The sequence below is a fragment of the Phacochoerus africanus genome, chromosome 2, assembly GCF_016906955.1.
Source record: "Phacochoerus africanus isolate WHEZ1 chromosome 2, ROS_Pafr_v1, whole genome shotgun sequence".
In the NCBI taxonomy this organism is placed as follows: Eukaryota; Metazoa; Chordata; class Mammalia; order Artiodactyla; family Suidae; genus Phacochoerus; species Phacochoerus africanus.
The window spans coordinates 231207927-231226447 of NC_062545.1; the positions used below are offsets into that span (position 1 = coordinate 231207927).

The following is an 18521-nucleotide window of genomic DNA, read 5'->3' on the forward strand; positions in this document are numbered from 1 at the left end:
ATATGAATCTCTGCTGCCATGAAGTCTCATTATGGGGATGGGAGAAACTACTTTTATTGACCACTTACTCTGTACTACACAACATGGGAATATAGAATATATACATATTGATATAAATATATCCTCTTAGTTCTCATTAAAAACTCTAGAGCAGGAGTTCCCATCATGATGCAGTAGAAAGGAATCCGACTAGTAACCATGAGGTTGCAGTTCAATCCCTGGCCTCGTTCAGTGGGTTAAGGATTCAGTGTTGCTATGAGCTGTGGTGTAGGTCACAGACGCGACTCGGATCCCACATTGCTGTGGCTCTGGCAAAGGCCAGCAGCTGTAGCTCTGATTAGACCCCTAGCCTGGGAACCTCCATCTGCTGCAGGTGCGGCCCTAAAAAGACAAAAAAAAAAAAAAAAAACTGTAGAGCAGAGGTACACATATTATCCCGTTAATGAAAGAGAAGACTGAGGCATACGGACTTGAAATAGATTGGGATTACATTACCAGACTCAGTAATAAAAATAAAATTCAATGGCAAGACAACACTAAACAGTGAATTCTAAATCTCAGATGAATGAGACACTAGGTTCAAACAGGCAGAAATTCCTTTGAATTGGATTGGTCAGGGTGAGTTTCTAGGGCAGTTGAAACTAGAAATGATTTTTGGAAGATGGCTAAGGCTTCACTAAGCAGATGGAACAAGAGCAGGAGGAATGTACCAGTGAACTTGCCACTCAGGAGTTGTTCAAGGAACCAGGGAATTTTTTGTAATGGTTTTAATCCAACTAGTCCATTGCTACAAAGGACAGTGATTCAACATCTGATGGATTAGTCAAGAAGAATTGACATTTTTACCAAGTAAAATTTCTCCATTAAAGGATCAACAATGAAGGTACATCTGAGTATGGAAATGTTTAGCACCTTATCCTTCTGTAGTAAGAATATGCCTCTAAAATATAAACGGGCATCCATTCTTAACTGTTTTCATATTATCATTCAGCTTCACACAAAGGGCAATGACAGAGAGCAGCTTGACATTTATGGAGAAAACTGGATGCGATTTTAAACAGTGGCTTGACCAGTTCTGTGCTCCCTCCTTTGATCTAAGACACAATGGCAGTGGGAGCACAAAAGCCAGCTGCACCCCAGCTTCACTTGGCCCAAGCTGAGCTCTGGGTCCCAAACTCAGTATGCCTCAGTAACAAAGTATAATTCTCCCTGGTTGACATCCATTTCCACAATTATTTATGTTGCACACCCATAAAATCTGAGACTCTCAGCAGAATACCTTGGAGCCACTGACAAATTAAGCAGGGCCTAGCCAAGATGAACTTAATTTCACTGTGGCCCACTGGAACAACTTGGCACTAGAAATGGGACTGTAATCCATATAATCATATCTCCTCTTCATCATGAGAGGTAAGATCTGGACCAGAGTCAATTCTTGGGTAAGAATGATGCAGTTATGCAGCATCACTAAGTCTGAGAAGTCAAGTCTGGGCCCTGGGAATGGCAGCAGTTCCTTCCCACTCTACCTACAAGGGATTTAGAAAGAACTTTGTCCTATTACTGAAGGATTTTCTTGCAAGATTTCTTCTCTAAAAGGCCATTATTGGGTCCCCCTGCCCCCAACACTTGTTGCTTTTTCAAGGCCAAATGTCAGACAATAATTTTGCATCCCCACTTCTAGAAATTTCCAGAAACATTCCCTGAGGCCTGAATTATATGATCCCTTTTCATTTTAGAAAAGAATATATTATTCTAAGACTACAATGTTTTGATGCTGGCAGAGTTTTACTAAAATGGCTTTATTTAATTTGACCCCCACAAAAACCAGGAAGACCTATAGAGACAAAATTTCTGTTGCAAGATTCACAACTAGTCAAGGGTGTGGGTGAAACTCAAACCCACAGCATCAACCTTCTGCACAACACTGACTCATTTTTCAGAGTGCCAGAGAGAAAACAAGAATTACTTCCATAAATAAACTCGGAGACTCGTATATACCAAGCTCTGAGGCCTTCATTCCCTCTTCAAGCTGATAGTCTAGTGAGAAACACAGGAAAAAAACATGCATGTTATAATATGAAACTATCTAAGTGCCTTAAAAAGGACATAAAAATGTTGGAGTCCTAAAGAACAAAGTTACCTTACCCATCAAGTGTTGAAAGCCATCCCTTGCTCTAGAAGCTTTCCAAGGGCATCCAGGAATAACGTGAAACATTCAAAATACACTTGTCTCTACAAGGTGCAAAAGTAAATGATATTTTAATTACATATCTACAAAATACAACATGTCAAACAAGTCAACTGCAACTCAACACTTAAGGCATCACATATAATTAAACGTAATGTGGGATAAAGTTAAAATGTTTGATATGAGGTGGGACTCACAGAGGTACGAGAACCCAGGATCTGTTGGGATCCTAACATAACTGCAAAGGAGGGAGAAATTCACTCTTCATGCTGGGGAATTATATATTCTATAAAGTCCTGATCTTAAGATTCCCACCTGTAGATTAAAACAGCTACTTGCCATTTCCTTTCAGCTGTCTAATAGGCATCTCAAATTCCATGTCCAAAAATAGACTTCTGACTCCCCAGTCTGCTAAATATTGTTATCACTAAGTGTCTCCCATCTCAGCAAATGGCATTAAAATACATCAACTTAAAAATCCGTCTATCTACCAGCTGTTCCAACCTAAGACCTAGGATTCCTCTTTCTCCACCTCCATATCCAATCCATTAGCAAGGCCCCATTAGCCACACCTCCACAATATCCCTCTAAGTGGTTTACTTCTCCTCACTCCAGAGCTGTAATTGTGAGTCAAACCACCATCCTCTCCACCCTAGACTACTGCCAGAGCCTACTAACCAAACTCCCTGCTTCTCACCCCTCCTTTCTTCTCTTCCTCTCCCACCACCCCCATCCATTCTCCACACGGATAGCAGAGTGCTGTTACAAATACAAAATCTGATTTCACCTTTCTTCCTATTCACTCAAAATAAAATCTGAACTCCTGACCTCCTACCTTTCTGATCTCTCCTCAAGCCCCCTTCTCTCTTGCACGTCATGTTCTAGTCACACCAACTTGCTTTTTGTTCTTCAAACAAAACTAGGTTAAATGTGCATCTAGACCTCCGCTCCTCACATGGCTGCTTTCTTCTCATTCTGTAGGTCTTAGTTCAAAAATAGCTTCCTCAGACGGCAGGTCCCTCTACCACTCACCCCACACCTGTGTACTTTTTTGGTCTTTTCATAGCACTTCCCACAAATAAGACACCCTACAGCTCATTGACTTGTTTATTGTCTGTCTTTCTCACTAAAACGACAGCACCATGAGAGCTGGGGTTTTGTCCATCTTGTTCACAGCTATATCTTCTATGTCTAGCATAGTGCCTTGCTTAATAATTATTTGTGGAATGAATGACTAAAAAGACTTCAGAGAGAAATGACATTAGACATGAGTCCTGAAGGATAAGCAGGAATTTGTAAGTCAAAGAAGGTGAGGAGGTTGAAGAAGGATTCTCTCAAGAGACAGCTGGTTCAAAGGCACAAAACCATCAAAGGGCTGGTGGACTGAGAGGCAGGAGTGGGCAGGGTGAGCAACTGAAGGGAGGGAATGGGAATACCCTGGAGGTCAACTTGCAAATGGCCTAGGATGGTTTATTGCCCTTCTTCTACTTTCTTGTCTTCAGAGGCATTCAACCCTCCTCAGAGAGGCTAATTGACCTGTTCAAGGACCCTATCAGGTTAACCTGTGTCTTCCTGCCAACAAATTTGGGAAGCATTCATTCAGATAGAATGCTGAGGAGGCTATATTTGCTTCAGTCCCCAGGGATTGATGGTTGCACTGAGCCAGCTGAATGATAGGACAGGGTACTAAGAGGTCCTGTCAGATTACCTCATATAACAGAAGTCAGCCATAGCTCCTCTTCACTGGAATGTCCATGGCCAGAGCGACAAATTTGGCAAGACCTGTTTGCAAGACTAGACTTGGGGATAAGAGCTGGCTCAGAATCTTCTTTTCCTTCTAAGAGAAAATCCCTTGCCCTCTAAACAGTCATTAACAGAGAACAACATGCAATAATAACTCCCATATATGGAGTACTTCCTATGTGCTAGGCACGGTGCTAAATGCTTTATATGAGATATTTCATCCAATATTCTGAACTGTTTGATTTTGCTCTCTTTTTACAAATGAGAAAACACGTGGTAAATGCCTAAGGCACCTTAGTGGTTAAATGGAAGATCTGGGATTAATTTAAATCCAGATGCTCTGATAGCAGAGTCTCTAGGAGAAATACAAGAGCTAAAGACAAAACTGTCCAAACAAGCTTCAGGCTGTGACCATGGAGACTGCATCAGGATTGCAATGTCAGATGACAATGCCTGGTCCAGGGTCCATGCTGTCTCTTGGGAATAGAGAAATGTCTACCCAGGACTGCTCACCATGGCCACATAGTGCTTTGTGTGACCAAGCCAGGAGTAGATTTCATTATCATCAAAAGAATTAGCAGCAACCAATGAGCCACATGGGCAAAAGAAATCAGGAAAAAACCTAAAGGAAATGAGGCAGAGGCTATTAAGAAATGAGGATGTTGTGCCCCCTTCATGCTAATTTTTCTCCATCTGGGAAGCCATGATTTGCATTCTCTAGCCTCAGAAGAAACGAGGAAGAAATAGAACAGAGATACTGGTGACATCGAAACATTACAATGCTGCAAATCATCACATAATACAAATTCTGTGAGCTCCTTTGATAAATCTAGTAAGACATAAATTCTTTCCAAATGATATTAAACAGGATTTTCTTGACACTTGAATCATAACGGTTACAATATAATAAAAGCTAAACTATCAAAAGGGAAGACTTTATATTACATATAGGAGTGTGATTTTTAATTGACTTGTATCATTAGAGGAGCCACAAATATGAGAGAAACCAGGAGTCATCTTGACCAACTTCCCTTGACCATTCCCCATATCTGATCCATCAGCAAGTCAAGACAATTCTATCTCCAAAATGTATCTCAGATCCATTTTCTGTCCTTCACCTGTAATGCCCCTATCCTAGTCCACACCACCCTGGATCAAGCTACTTCTCACCTGGGCTGTTGTGACACCTCCTAACTAGCCTCACTGAATGCGTCCTCTTGTGTCCACCCTCCACACATCCTCATCTTCTTCCTCTAATCTATCCTAACAGCAGCCAGAGTACTCTTTCTAAAAATTCAAAGTTCACATGAGACTCCACTGTTTAAATCCTCCCATGGCTTTCAATTTCACCTAGGATCAAGTTGAAATTCCTTTCCATGGTCATCAAGGTCATGGTCAATCTCACCACCCCATCCCTCTTAACTCATCTCATGCCATTCTCTCCCTCCCTTCATATTTTCCAGCAACACTGACTTTCCCTGATTCCTCTCTTCATTTACCATATGCTATTCCCCCTAATTTAACATTAGGCCATCCTTAGTCATCTACATGCAGCTAAGACTTATTATCTTGGTCCCAGTTTAAATGTCACTTCATTTCCTGATCCTTCTACTTGAGGTTAGATATCCTTATTATGAGCTCTCACACATGCCTATACTCTACTTGCCTACCAATTATACTATAAATATCTAGTTAGTTGCAGGAGTGTTGATGTATCTAAATCTCAGTACAAAGTTTGTTGCATGGGGATAAAATCCGTAAATGTCTTACATCTCATGAATCTAGCAAACTGTCTCTCATAGAGTAGGTATGTGATAACTCTTTGATCAGCAGATGATTAAATCAATAAATGAAAAACTGAGTGTTAATTGACTAAACGACAGGGAGAAAATAGCCCAGCCCCAAACAATGGTACAACTAAGTTCTAATCTCGATTTTTTTTATGACATTAGGATAGCCCTCTATGTGTTCATCTCGGTTTCCCAATCCTCAGCATCATCCCTGTGAACATTTCTAGCCCTTATATTCAATGTAAAGGGAAAATCCCCATGACAGAACTATGGATTCCATCACCAATCTTAAAACCCACAAAACCTTTGTCACAATCTCAATAAAGCTAATGCCACTAAGTGTGCAGCTGGGAGTTGATTAGCATTGAAGCAGAGTTCTAAAGTGTCCCACTAAACTCCCATCCTGTGAAGGAAATCTGTAAAAGGAGTTAAAGGTTAGTATCAACTGACTTTAAAACAGGAGATTATTCCTGAATTACCTATGTGCACATAAGGTATGTCAGAGGGATGCAAGAGGAAAAGGCAGAGAAGGTATCATGTGGAAGAGTGGATCAAAGAGATTCAAGAGGAGAAAGGATTTGATGCACAGTTACTGGCTTTGAAGATTCAGGAAGTAGGTCCAAGAAGTGCATGCAGCCTCTAGAAACTGAGAACAATTCTCAGCCAAGAGGTGGCAAGGAAACAAGGACCAGAGTCCTGCACTCTGCTGTCAACCTGAAACAACTTGGAGCAGATTCATCCCTAGAACCTCCAGAAAGAATGCAGCCTGTGGCACATTAATTCCAACCTTGTAAATCCAGGAGCAAAGAAGCAGCTGAGAAACACTGAGCCCAGACTTCTGACTGACAGAATGGTGAGAAATAGGTGGGTGTTTTGTTAAACTATAAAAGTTATGGTTACTTGTTACAGCAGCAATAGAAAACTAATACATATTAGCTTATTTTCATAGCTGAGATCTGAGGATCAGGCTTCTAATTAAACATGTATGTAACAGCCCACTATAATCTTCCCCAGAGATCTTAGAGGGTGGGTATTATCTTTTCACTCCCTCCTCCATGCTTCAGATTATGTGTCTCCCCAAGGGGAGCTTTGACACATGTCTGGTGCTCAAATTTTTGGTGCTACAGCCTAGGAGACCTGCCTTTTTTTCATTTTTAAAATTTTTATTGAAATATAGTTGATCTAACAGTTAATAATTTATACTGTTAAACAAAGTAATTCAGATGTACATATAAACAAATCCATTCTTCAGATTCTTTTCCCACATAGATCTCAGAGGACATCGCTCAATTACCTAGCTCTGGTGGCCAGTAGGGCTTACATTCCTGGGTCCCCTGGGACTATAACAAACAGTTTGTGGCTGGCTACCATGCCAAGGGCACCTGTGCAGAAAACACTGACAGTCTTTTGTGAAAGAAGATTATATGCTTGCCTGGAGCTTTCACCTGAAACCAGGCTTCTGGTTTGGCACACTCTAGGTCCTATTAAATGCACTCCTGCGACAGAATGTACTCTCCCTCTGCCTCACTCAGTGTGGCTGGTAAATTTCCAGAAAGGAAATTGTACTCCTGTATGCCACCCGGCTTTTTGTGACTACCACACAGGGGAAACCTCTAGATCACCTGGCTCTGGTGGCCAGCAGGATTTAAACTCACAGTCCCACAGAACTCCATATATTTGCATACTTTAAGAGCTACTGCCTGAGAGTCTGGCTTGCAATCAGCTTAATTCTAGATGCTTACCGAGATCCTCCCCTTTGGGACATAAAGAGCTCTTGGCACATTGCAATGACTGGGACCCAATAAAAATAAAATAGGCTACTTGGAAAATCACAAAGGTTTGAAAGACAACAGAAATCTAGGGCAGGGGTGAATGACAACATTCATCTCCTACACAAGGCCACTTATTCAACACCAGGAGAGGTGTATGTTTTATCTTATCCATAGAAACGAACACAGAGAGTTAAGGAAAATTAGGGGAAAAAAACAGAAGTATATTTTCCAAATGAAAGAGCAAGATAAAACCCAAAAAAATTTCCTTAATGAAATGGAGGTAAGTAATTTATCTGATAAAGAGTTCAAAATAATGGTCATAACTTTGCTCACTGAACTTGAGAGAAGAATACAATGAGAATTTCACCAAAGAAAGTACAACAGAGAAGCAAATACAAGTAACAGAGCTAAAAGATACATCCAAACTAAAAAATACAAGAAAATGGGTTCAACAGCAGATCAGATGAAGCAGGAGAAAGGATCAGCGAATTCAAAGACAGTGCAGTGGAATTCACCCAAACAGGAGGAAAAGAAGAAAGAATGCAAAAATAGTGAGTGAAGATAGCTTAAGGGACTTATAGGACATCATCAAGCTGACTAATATTCACATTTTAGGGTCTCAGAAAGAAAAGAGAAATAGGCCAAAAACTTATTTGAAGAAATAGTGACTGATAATGTCCCTAATCTGAGTCAAGAACATTCAGATCCAGGAAGCCCAGAAAGTTCCAAAGAGACAATCAGACCAAGATACATTACAATTAAAGTATCAAAAATTAAAGAGAGCATCTTAAAAGCAGCAAGAGAAAAACAACTCATTACATACAAGGGAATCCCCATAAGATCATCAGCAGATTTCTTTTTTTCATCAGCAGTTTTTTTTTTTTTTTAGCAGAAACTTTGTGGACCAGAAGGGAATAGCATGATAGAATCAAAGTCCTGAAAGAAAAAAAAAAATCTTCAAACGAAGAAAACTACCCAGAAAATTTGTCATTCAGAATTGAAGGAAAAAGAGTTTTCCAGACAAGTCAAAGATAAAGGAGTTGATCACTTGTAAATTGGCCTTATAAGAATTGTTAAAGGGATTTTTTTAGGCTAAAAAGAAAGAGTACTACTTAGTGACAGAAAAACCTATCAAAGTATAAATCTCACTGGTAAAGATAAATATACAGTAAAATTTATAATATTATTATAATTTTATTATAATATTAATAATATAATATTATTATGTTGTAAAGATAGTGAATTAATCACATAAAGCTAGTAAAAGGTTAAAAGATTAATAGTAGTAAAATAACTAATAAGAAAAATAGTTAAGGAGTACACAGATAAAAAAGATATAAAGTTTGACATCAGAACAAATTGTTGGGGGGAGTGAAAACATAGAGCATTGAAATACATTGAAACTCAAGTTATTTTCAAGTTAAAATAGGCAATTATTAATATAACTTGTTACAAGTAAGCCTTACGGCAACCAGAAAGCAAAAACACAAATAGTAGACACACAAATGATAATAAGAAAGGAAGATAACCATACCACTGTTGAAAAATCATCAAATCACAAAGAGAGAGCAAGAAAGACAATATTGTAAATCAACTGTATTTCAATAAAAATTTTTTTTAAAAAGAGAGCAAGAAAAGAAATAGAGGAAATCCAGAAGAGCTAATCTGTAAACAATCAACAAAATTTCAATAAGTACATACCTGTTGATTATTACTTTAAATGTATATGGAGGAGTTCCCATCGTGGCACAGTGGTTAACGAATCTGACTAGGAACCAGGAGGTTGTGGATTCAGTCCCTGGCCTTGCTCAGTTAAGGATCCAGCATTGCCATGAGATCTGGTGTAGGTTGCAGACGCGGCTCAGATCCCGCATTGCTGTGGCTCTGGCGTAGGCCGGCGGCTACAGTTCCAATTCGACCCCTAGCCTGGGAACCTCCATATGCTGCGGAAACGGCCCTAGAAAAGGCAAAAAGACAAAAATAAATAAATAAATAAATAAATGTATATGGACTAAATTCTCCTATTAAGAAATAAAGAATAACTGAGTGGATTTAAAACAAAGATCCATCTATAGGCTGCCTATATGAGACCCATTTATGCAAGGATACACAAAGACTGAAAGTAAAGGGACTGAAAAAGATATTCCATGAAAATGGAAACCAAAAGAAAGCCAGGGTAGCTATACCTATATGAGACTAAATAGACTTTAAAACAAAGACTGTAGTAAGAGACAAAGAAGGGCATTACATAATAATAAAAGGGCAATCCAAGAAGTAGATATAACATTTGTAAATATTTATGCACTCAACAAAGGAACACCTAAATTTATAAAGCAATTATTAAAGACCCAAAGGGAGAAAAATAAATAACAATACAATACTAGCAGGGGACTTTAATATCCTACGTATTTGCTTTCGACAACATATTAGATCAGATAGACTTAATAGATATACATATATAGAACATTTCATCCAAAATAAACTAATAAACAATAACAACAACAACAAAAACAGAATACATGTTCTTCTCAAGCACACATGGAACATTCTCCAGGATAGCCACAAAACTATTCTTAATAATTAAGAAGATTCAAATCATATCAAGTATCTTTTTCAACCACATAGTGTAAAACTAGAAATCAATTACAAAAAGAAAACTGGAAAATTCACGAATATGTAGGGATTAAACAACATGTTACTGAAAAATGAATGGGTCAAAGAAGAAATCAAGATGTTAATTTTTGCAAAAATCTTGAGGAGTTCCTGTCATGGCTCAGCAGAAACAAATCTGACTAGCATCCATGAGGACACAGATTCAATCCCTGCCCTTGCTCTGTGTGTTAAGGTTCCAGTGTTGCCATGAGCTGTGGCAGACTTGGCTCAGATCTGACATTGCTGTGATGTAGGCTCATGGCTACAGCTCCAATCAGACGCCTAGTCTGGGAACCTCCATATGCGATGAATGTGGCCCTAAAAAGCAAAAACATCTTGAGACAAGTGAAAATGGATGTATAACACACTAAAACTTATGAGATGTAGCAAAAACAGTTCTAAGAGGGTAGTTCATAGCAATAAATCCATTCATCCATGATGTTATACACAGAAAATCCTAAAGATGCTACCAAAAAACTATTAGACCTTATCAATGAATTCAGTCAAGTTGCAGGATATGTATTTAATATATAGAAATCTGTTGCATTTCTATACACTAACAATGAAAGATCAGAAAGAGAAATTAAGGAAACAATCACATTTACCACCACATCAAAAAGAATAAAATACCTAGGAATAAAACTACCTAAGGAGGCAAAAGACCAATATGCCAAAAAATATAACATGCTGATGAAAGAAACTGAAGATAATACAGACAAATGAAACGATACATCATGTTCTTGGATTGGAAGATTTGCTATTATTAAAATGACCATACTGCTCAAGGCCAGTTGTGGAGTCAATGCAACCCCTATCAAATTATCAATACAAAAAAATTTTTTTAGTCTTTATGGAAACACATAATATCCCAAATAGCCAAAGAAATCTTGACAAAGAACAGGGCTGGGGAAATCACATTCTCTGACCTCAGACTATACTACAAAGCTACAGTCATCAAAACACAAAAGTTTTTCTATGTCTGTGGTAGTGGAACAAAACAGACATATAGATCAATAGAGTAGGACAGAAAGCCCAGAAATAAATCCACACATCTGTGGTCAATTAATCTATAACAAAGGAGGCAAGAATATACAATGGAGAAAAGGCAGTCTCTTCAATAAGCTGGGGAAACAGGATAGCTACATATCAAAGAATGAAATTAGAATGTTATCTAATACTATATATAAAAAGAAACTTAAGATGCATTAATGACCTAAATATAAGATCAAATACTGTAAAACTCCTAGAGGAAAACATAAGCAGAACACTTATTGATATAAATTGCAGCAGTATCTTTTTTGATCCATCTCTTAGAGTAATAGAAATAAAAGCAAAAATTTAAAAATTCAACTTAAATTTAAAAGCTTTTGCACAGAAAAGGAAACCATAAACAAAATGAGAAGACAACTGATGGAATGGGAAAAAATATTTGCAAATGATGCAACTGGCAAGTGATTAATTTCCAAAATATACAAATAGTTCACACAGCCTTATATTAAAAAAAATCAAAAATGGGCAGAAGATCTAAACAGACATTTCTCCAAAGAAGACAAACAGATGTCCAAAGACACATGAAAAGATCTTCAATATCACTAATTATTAGAGAAATCTAAATCAAAGCTACAATGAGATACCACCTCACAGCAGTCAGAATGGCCATCATCAAAAACTCTACAAATAATAAATGGTGGAGAGGGTGTGGAGAAAAAGCAACCCTCCTACACTGTTGGTAGGAATGTAAATTGGTGTAGTCACTATGAAGAACAGTATGGAAGTTATAACTTAAAAAAACTAAAATTAGAGCTACCATATGATCCAGCAATCCCACTCATGGGCATATGTGCAGGGAAAATAATAATTCAAAAATATACATGCACACATACTATGAAGAACAGTATGAAGATTCCTTTAAGAACTAAACATACCATATGACCCAGCAATGCCACTCCTGGGCATATAGCCAGGGAAAAAAATATAATATGAAAAGATACATGCACCCCAATGTTCACTGCAGTTCTATTTACAGTAGCCAAGACATGGAAACAACCTAATGTCGATCGACAAAGGAATGGATTAAGAAGATGTAGTACATATATGCAATGGAATATTACTCAGCCATAAAAAAGGACAAAGCAATGGCATTTGCAGCAACAAGGATGGACCTAGAAATTATCATATTAAGTGAAGTCAGACAGAGAATGACAAATATCATATGATGTCATTTATATGGAGATGCTAATAAAAATGATACAAAACAACTTATTTATAAAACAAACTCACAGACTGCAAAATCAAATTTAGGGTTACCAAAGGAGAAACCATGAGAGGTGGGGTAACTTGGAAGGGATAAACACACACACGCACACACACACACACACACACACACAAACACACACACACACACTGCTGTATATAAAATAGATAACTACCAAGGACCTACTTAGAGCACAGTGTGGTCTACTCAACGTTCTGTAAAAACCTGTAAGAGGAAGAAAGAATGGATGAATGTATAACATTCATTTTGCTGTGTACCTGAAGCTAATACAACATGTACTCCAATAAAATTTTTTAAAAAGAAGATACATGCACTCCAATGTTCATAACAGCACTATTTACAACTTCCAAGACATGAAAGCAACATATGTCCATTGACAGACGAAAGGATAAAGAAGATGTAGTATATGAATACAATGGAACATTGCTCAGCCATAAAAAAGAATGAAATAATGCCATTTGCAGCTGCATGCATGGACCTAGAAATTATCATACAAAGTGAAGTCAGTCAGACAGAGAAAGACAAATATATAATATCACATGTGGACTCGTTAAAAAAGGACATAAATTAACTTATTCACAAAACAGAAATGGACTCACACAGAAAACAAACTTATGCCTACCAATGGTGATAGTTGTGGCAGGAGGACGGGTAAATTAGAGTTCAGGATTAAAATATACACATTACTATACATAAATAGATAAGAAACAAGAATCTATAGTATAGTACAGGGAATTATACTCAATATCTTATAACAACCTATGTTGGAAAAGAATCTAAAAAAGAATACATGTTTAACAGACGACTTTGCTGTACACCTCAAAGACAACACTATAAATCAACTATGCTTCAATAAAAAATTTTTTAGGAGTTCCTTGGTGGCTCAGTGAGTTAATGATCTAGTATTGTCAGTGCTGTGGCTCATGTCACCACTATGGTGCTGGTTCAATCCCTGGCCCAGGAACTTCTACATGCCATGGGCAAAAATAAATAGATAAAAAAATAAATAAGAAAAAAATTTAAATAAGTATGAAATTAAAGAAAAACATGGGCTTACTTCTTATTCGAAAAAAAAAAGAAAGAAAGAAAAGAAAGAAAAAAGCGGAATTCCCATTATGGTGCAGTGGAAATGAATCTGACTAGTATCCATGAAGTTGTGGGTTTGATCCCTGGCCTTGCTCAGTGTGTTGGGCACGTGGCATTACGGAGCTCTGGTGTAGGAATAAAAAATGAAATAGATACTAAAAGTACAATAGAAATGATCAGCAAAATTCAGAGCTAATTTTGGCAAACATAAACAAAATTGACAAACCTTTAGCTGGACTCACCAAGAAAAAGAGAGGACTCAAAATCAGAAATGAAAGAAGATATTATAATTAATACCACAGATATACAAAGGATGATAAGAGACTATTTTAAACAATTGTACACCAAGAAAATGGGCAATCTAGAAGAAATTGATAAATTCCTAGGAACTTACAACCTATCATGACCAAATCGTGAAGAATAAAAGCTGAACAGATCAATTATTAGTAAGGAGATTGAAGCAGTAATCAAAAACTTCCTCACAAAGAAAACTCCAGGACCAAGTGGATTCCCTAGTGAATTCTAACATTTAAACAAAAATTAATACCATTTCTTCTCAAACTCTTCCAAAAAAACAGAAGAGGAGGAACACTGCCAAATTCATTCTATGAGGCCAGCATTACCTTGATACCAAAACCAAACAAGGATGCCACAAGAAAAGAAAATTACAGGCCAAAATACCTGATAAACATAGATGCAAAAGCCCTCAACAAAATATTAGTAAACTGAATTCAACAATGCATTAAAAGGCTCATACGCCATGATAAAGTAGGATTTATTCCAGGTATGCAAGGATGGTTCAATATCCACAAATCAATCAATATGATTCACTATATTAACAAAATTAATGGTAAAATTCATATGATCATCATGATAGATGCAGAAGCTTCTAGAAAAATTCAATATCAATTTATGATAAAAAAAAAACCTCTCAACAATATATTGGGAACATACCTCAACATTATAACTACCATTTATGACAAGCCCATAGCTAACATTATACACAATGATGAAAAACCAAAACATTTTCCTCTAAGATTTGGAACAAGACAAGAATGCCCATTCTTGCCACTTTTAGTCAATATAGTATTGTTGACTCCAGAAATCACATAATAAAAAGAATTAAAAGGCATTCAATAGCAAAAGAGGAAATAGAACTGTCACTACTTGCATATGACATATATAGAAAACACTAAAGACTCTACCTAAAAAAAAAAAAACTGTTAGAATAAGCAAATTTAGTAAATTTCCAAGGTACAAAATCAGTATACAAAAATCTGTTACATTGCTTTATACTAATAATAAACTATAAGAGAAATTAAGAAAACAATCCCATTTAAAATTGCATCAAAAAGAATAAAATGCCTAGGAACAAATTTAACCAAGGAAGTTACAGACTTGTACAATGAAAACTCTAAGATGAAAAGAAATGGAAGAAGATGCTCATAAATTAAAGATATCCTATGCTCACAGAAAAATTAATATTGTAAAAATGTCCATACTACCTAAAGAAGTCTACAGATTCAATGCAATCCCTAGCAAAATTCCAAAGGCAAGTCTCATAGAAACAGAACAATCCTAAAATTTGCATGGAACCACAAAATATCCCAAATACCCTAAGTATTCTTGAGAAAGAATAACAAAGCTAGAGGCATATCACTCCCTCATTTCAAATTATATTACAAAATTATAATAATAAAAACAGTATCTGGCATGAAAACCAGAAATAAACCCATGCACATAAGGTCAATTACATTCAGACAAAGGAGGCAAGAATATACAACATGTAAAGAACAGTCTTTTCCATAAATGGTTTTTGGAAAACAGGATAGCACAAATAGTCAACCACTATTTAACACCATTCAGAAATCTAACTTAAAACGTACAAAAAATTTGACATAAGACATTAAACCAGAAAACTACTAAAAGAAAACATAGATGGTAAGCTTGTCATCTGTCTTAGAGATAATTCTTTCAATCAGGCAATAAAAGCAAAAGACAAATGCAACTACATAAAACTAAAAAGGTTTGCAGAGCAAAGAAAACCATCAACAAAATGAAAAGGCAACCATTTGTAAATCATATATCTCTAAGGGGCTAATATTCAAAATATGTAAAAAAAAACTCACACAAATCAATAGCAATATACATGTATAATAATATATATAATCTGATTAAAAATGTGCAAAAGATCTGAAAAGCCATTTTCCCCAAGACAAACAGATAGCCAACAGGTACATGAAAGGGTGCTCAATGTCACTAATCATCAGAGAAATGCAAGTCAAAATCATAATTAGAGATCCCTTCACCTTCGTAAAAATGCACATTATCAAAAAGACAAGGAATTACAAGTGTTGGTGAGAATATGGGTAAAGGAGAACACTTGTGCACTGTTGGTGAGAATGTAAATGGATCCAGACACTAGGAAAAACAGTATGGAGTTTTCTCAAAAAATTAAAAATAGAACTACCATATGATCCATTCCACCTATGGGCATATAACCGAAGGACATAAAATCATTATCTTGGGAGTTCCTGTATGGCTCAGTGGAAACCAATCTGACTAGTATCCATGAGGACACAGGTTCAATCCCTGGCCTTGCTCTGTGTGTTAAGGATCCGGCGTTGCCATGAGCTGTGGTGTAGGTCTCAGACATTGCTCGGATCCTGCATTGCTGTGGCTGTGGTATACGCCAGCAGCTACAGCTCTGATTCGACCCCTAGCCTGGGAACTTCCCTATTTCTTTATTTAAAAATAAAAAAAAATTAATCACTATCTTGAAGAGACATCTGCATTTCCACGTTCACTGCAGCATTATTTACAATAGCCAAGATATGGAAACAATCTGAGTGTCCAATGATGGATGAATGGAGGAAATAAATGTGATGCCTATACATGTATATACAACTGAATATTATTCAACCATAAAAAAATCTTGTCATTTGCAACAACATGAATGGACATCGAGGGCATTATGCTAAATGAAGGAAGTCAGGCAGAGAAAGACAAAATTGTATGATGTCACTTATATGTGGAATCTAAAAAAAATTGATCTCATAGATACAGAGAACATATTAGCAGTTGCCAGAGGTGTTGGGGTATGTGTGAAATGGGTAAAAGAACAAAAGACACAAACTTTCAGTTTTAAGATATGTGTCATGGTGATGCCATGTACAGCATGGTAACTACAGTTACCTTTGTAAAGGGATTATAGTTTAATACTATATTGCATATTTGAAAGTTGCTAAGAAATTAGATCTTAAGTTCTTATCATAAGAAAAATGTTTTTCTAACTATGTATGGTGGGACAGCTGTTAACTAGATTGTGGTGATCATTATGCAACATATACAAATATTAAACCATCATGGTGTACATCTGAAACTAATATATGTCTATTACACCTCAAAAAATAATTTTAGGAGTTCCCGTCGTGGCGCAGTGGTTAACGAATCCGACTAGGAACCATGAGCTTGCAGGTTCAGTCCCTGCCCTTGCTCAGTGGGTTAATGATCCGGCGTTGCCGTGAGCTGTGGCGTAGGTTGCAGACGCGGCTCCGATCCTGTGTTGCTGTGGCTCTAGCGTAGACCAGTGGCTACAGCTCCGATTTGACCCCTAGCCTAAGGAACCTCCATATGCTGTGGGAGTGGCCCAAAGAAATAGCAAAAAGACAAAAAAAAAATTTAGAAAAGGAAAACTAGTACAATTAGAACAGATCCACTCATAATAGATATTTTTGCAAAACTCCAAGGTGATCTATGAACACATTAAAGTTTGAGATGCACTGCCATGGCAGGGCATTTCTTTCTAGAGTTTAAGGATCCTACCCTTAATGTATTGAGAGCAAACTTCATGCTGTTGAGAGTCAACTGCAAACTTCATGCTGTTGAAGGTGTGCACTGAGGAATTAGGTAGCTGGTCCTTGACCAGGCACTAACCAGTCAGAGTTGAAGCAAGTTAGCAGCACTTTAGGTCAAAGAAACAACTACTGAGCAGCTGGAGTGTTCTGATCCCCAGCCTGAACAGGGAGCCTGATAGGCCCAGCTACCTGGCTGAAAGTAAAAATTGGGAATTTGTTTACAGGGTCCCAACAGCTTGGTGGGGAAACAATGTCTATCCGTAGCTGCTTTAATAACCCAGCCAGTTCACCAGTAAGCTCTGCCTCAATACCATAGTTACCCATCAAGATAATGGATGATGGTCACATGACCACTTTCCATGTTTGCTTTCTTAAATGAGCTGTATAATCAGCCATATTGTCAGCAGATGGACAAGGGTGAGCCTTATCCTTTTCTACTTCCTTTACTGCAGATTCAAACTTACCATTGGCTTACAAGCCCTCCTGTGTTCACTATGTGTTAACTCAGTGTGGTTATCCCCATTTCAAGGTGAGGAATCAGAGGATTTGAATGCTTAATGGTTCTCTCAAGGCCACATAATAACCTATGTCTTCTGCTCCCCCTCCAGTGCTCTTCCCCTAACAGCAAAGCTACCCCTGACTTTTCCTCTTTTTTCCACATCTCAGTCTTCCAACGGCCTCCTAAGCAGGTGCACATCTTCTACCACCCCTGCCTGTTTATGTAATTATGAGTAGAGGCTGGGTTGAACCTGATATATTATGCTAAATAAGTCTCCATCTATCTCTAAGCAAGTCTTTACGCATCCTTTCCTGGAAATAGTTCAGTATCATAGTTATAAACACACAATATGTAGAGAGGTTGCCTGGTTTCACACTTTGGTTCTGTCTCTAGCTGTGAGATCTTAGGAAATTGGCTTAACCTCTCTGTATCCCTGCCTCCCTATTTATAGAATAAGGATGATCATCATCTCTCTCTTCTAGGGATGCTGTGAGGATTAAATGCCTGAAAATGATTAAAGTGCTTCTAACAGTGCTTGTATGTATTAGACACAATGTATGTCGATGACTATTATTAGCAAAGCCATAAATTTTGGATTCATCCTTGATGCCTCTTGGCCTATGTCTCACCCATCACTATATCTACTCAACTTAGCTCTT

The 18521-nt window shown here is 37.4% G+C and overlaps 1 protein-coding gene across 1 annotated transcript in view; it reads left to right on the forward strand.

Annotated features, from left to right (window-relative positions):
- The window catches only part of PCSK5 (proprotein convertase subtilisin/kexin type 5), a 457211-nt gene that overhangs the window by 308810 nt on the left and 129880 nt on the right, over positions 1 to 18521 (forward strand). The gene's annotated exons all lie outside the window — the stretch shown is intronic.